The sequence below is a fragment of the Crinia signifera genome, chromosome 7, assembly GCF_055691185.1.
Source record: "Crinia signifera chromosome 7, ASM5569118v1, whole genome shotgun sequence".
In the NCBI taxonomy this organism is placed as follows: domain Eukaryota; kingdom Metazoa; phylum Chordata; class Amphibia; order Anura; family Myobatrachidae; genus Crinia; species Crinia signifera.
This window is the reverse complement of record NC_139223.1, coordinates 185,610,553-185,614,417: the sequence shown is the minus strand read 5'-3', so window position 1 is coordinate 185,614,417 and position 3,865 is coordinate 185,610,553.

Genomic DNA, 3,865 nt, shown 5'->3' with positions numbered 1-3,865 from the left:
AAGCATTAGTTGACATGGGCTAGGTCAATAGTCAAAAGGTCTAAATGTTTTTTTTTTCCACCTTTTTATCCCGAAGGTCAACACCGTCGACATGGAAACTTAAAAAGTGGAAACCTTTGAAAACAGCCTGCATGTCACCTGTGTTTTAAGACGCGATCTACGTTCACCCTCCTGTAATACTAAGAATTTTATTTGATTTTTTTTGCTCTACACAAATCTATATTTAATCGCTCAGCACAAATCTCTTGTGCAAATCTCTCAGTGTGTATGCGAGAGCTAGACTGTGGGAAATCTCCCACATAAAATTGCTCAGAACACAACTCTTGCTCAAATCTCCCTATGTGTATGCCCCATAACACTTCTTTCTCCTGTACACATATAATGCACTTTAACTGTTGCAGAAGTATCTCCCAACTTTTGTCCCCTTAGACGCAGGACCTGCCGCGCCGAAGGTGCGACCGGCCCAAAAAGAGGGTTGGGCTACTGCATGAATGGGTGCGGCCTCGGTCGCCCCCAAAGTATTGAAAAAGGGGGCTTGTTGCGTTATGCCCCAAAGCCTGTGTTTCATCACTTTGGGGGCGTGGCCAGAACTCCCCGAGCAACTAGGCAACCCCCAGGCTCTCTCCCTGCAGCGAAGAGATGCCGTGTGCATGCGCAGAAGCAGAGCAGCGGAGATCACCGGCTCCCCCAACTGTCCCCCCACCCGTGGCACACTGCGACCCTTGCAAGGGACCGCAGACAGTCTGGGATTCATTGTCTGTGCTTCACTATGGGCCTGATTCGGACCATAGTGAGCTTTCTGTTGCTGCTTAGCGATCGGTTAAGTGCCGCCCCCCCCTCACAATGCCGAATGCCCCCATCACCAGTGCCGCCCACATCCCCTCGTTAACATGCGAGGGGATGTGTCCGAGTGCAAGCGGATGTGTTAGTGTTCACATCCCCTCACATGCTAGTGCAGCGATTCCAGCAGCAGGGGGGGGGGGGGGGGGGGGGGGGGCGTGCGCTCGGCGGGGCGGCGTTTACCTGTTCACTAGGCAGGGAATTTACGCAGCCTAGAGAGATCTGAAGATCTGAATAAGGCCCTTAGTTCATCATGTAATGGTTAGCATTACTGCCTCGCAGCGCTGAGGTCATGGGTTCTATTCCCACCATATCCCTAACTGTGCAGAGTTTGTATATTCTCCCAGTGCTTGCGTGGGTTTCCTCCGGGTACTCTGGTTTCCTCCCACAATCCAAAAATATACTAATACGCTTATTGGCTCCCAACAAATTAACCCTAGAAAGTCTTTGTGTGCGTGTACATGTGGTAGGGAATATAGAGTGTAAACTCCACTGGGGCAGGGACTGATGTGAATGTTCAAATATTCTCTGTAAAGCGCTGCGGTATATGTGTGGGCTATATAAGAAACTGTTAATAAATAAATAAATAATAGTCCCAGTTCTCTCATGTCCGCCAATTTTTTATTTTGCAACACTGCCCTCTAGAGGCTGAACGTTTCAGGAATCTCTTTTTTTTTTTTTCCATCAATAAATTTTTATTAATAGAGTTTTATATGGGGTACAGAAGAAAAAAGAGGGGATACTTGGGGAAGGGGGGGGGGGGGGGACAGCATTCTGGATTGGAAACAATACAGTATTGTAGATATGATAAATAAAACAAAACAAAACATAGCAAAACAAACATAGACACACCGCTACGCAGAGCGGCCTATACATAAGGTAAATAATACGCAAATCGAATAAGACAGTACGGCAGACTGAGATAGATATTCCCTGGCAGTCCCGGCTCCATTGGCTTGATCAAACAGTTAGGAATCTCTTTTTTTAATATGAAGAGGACAATTAATCTATGTACAGTTGCACATTAAAGTTTATATCTGAACATATGTTATATATACTGAATGAACTTAAGTTACATTTTCTAGCATTACTTTTCTTGTGTATTATAAATTTTCATTAGTTAAAGAAGTCTATGGTAGATGTATGAAGCAGCGATAAGGGAGGAGAAGTGATAAAGTGTCTGGTGCTTTTAGATTTGAGTGAGGTGTGTACTTCAAACTGATATCTATATTGCAGTGTAGAAATAAAGCAGCCAGTATTTACCCTGCACAGAAACAAAATTACTCACCCAAATGTAACTCTCTCTGCACATGTTACATCTGCCCCATCTGCAGTGCAGCATGGTTTTGTGCATTATCAAACCAAATGTGCTTTGTGAATTAACCTGAATCAGGCCCATGGTGCTTTTCAATTGTGGAACCTTACTACTTAGCTCAATGGATAACACAGGAGAAGAGTAGTGCAGGGAGTAATGTAACTGAATGGCTGGGAGGATCCTGGAAATCGGGTCCACCCCCCCCCCCCCCCCTCCCCCGGGAAGGCCAGCAGGCCTCCCGGAATCCCCCTAGCCTCCAGCAATTCCCATTTGGAGTCCACAGGGAATGGCATCATTGTGGCCCCGCCCCCTCACGGCAATGCCTGCAATGCCGGCATTGCCCTGCGGGGGCGTGGCCATGATGAGGAGTTTGCAATGGCCACGCCCTCAAATACAGCACCCTTCACAGCATGTCTTCTGGCTCCGCCCCCTTCTTTGGCTAGCTGGCTGCCCTCTCTCAGAGAGGGAAGCTGAAAAGTAGGCAACCCTGATGTAACATACTGAAACAGAAAGAGCCAGAGAAGCATAGTAATAAGCAGGAGTGTATTACCCAGGGTGTAGATCTTTAGGTCGACAGTGTCTAGGTTGACAGTCAAAAGGTCAACTACTATTGGTCGACAGGCAAAAGGTCAGCACAGCTAAAATGTCAACATGCATTATGGCAACATTGAAAACTATCAACATAAGTTTTTTGCATTTTTGTGTATATGTCGGCATATGTCGACATGGGCACCGAATAAGTATGTCGTGGGCATGGGACCTTGCTGCGTTCGACACACTTTTATTAGGGATGGCCATCGACCATCGACCATCGATGATTTATGGCCAATGTAGAACAGTTTTGCCATTGATAGGGGAGAACCCGATGTTTTCCCACCATCGACATCCAGCATAAACGAATAGTTTATTTAATTTTTTTTCCCAAGAGGCCGGAGGACAGAGCATAGCTCCCCCCCCCCCCCCCCTGTGTTTTGATTGTCCTACAAGCCAATCTTTTAAAAAACAAAATGGATGACCATTGATTGGTAAAACATCAGTGGTCATCCTTTGCATAGTTTAACACTATCGATGGCCAGTCTATGGCAGCCATCGATGGCAATGATGGCCATCCCTAACTTTTATATTCTCCCTCTATGCCCACTTGGATGGTAAAGTAGGAACAAGTCAGTCTAAAAAAAAAATCACCAAAAACTTGTGTCGATCTTTTTCCATGTTGACCATTTACATATCGACTTTTTGCTTGTATTGACCTTTTGACCATGTCGACCTAATGTATGTAGAATCTTTTCATGTGTCAATCTTTTTCTCATCGATCAATAGTGGTCAAACTTTTGACTGTCAACCTAATGACCGCACACATTACCTCCTGGAGGGGCATTAATACAGCAGGACCCACTCCAACCTGAAGATGTCACAGCAATGACACGGGAAGCATTTGGTGACATGCAGAGGACCAGGGCCGCCAAGAGAAATCCTGGGCCCCGGTACAACAACTTCCTGGGGCCCCCACGGACGGAGCTCCCCGTATACTCTGTGGACCCTTGTTACACCACTGCTTCCAAGGTGGATACTGGGACAAAACTTTACACCGTAATGCCTATTACACATGTCACACACCCATTACATATTATACCACATGCCATAATGCTCATTACACGTTATGCCACACACCGTAGTGGTCAGTACACATTATGCCATACACCGTAATAC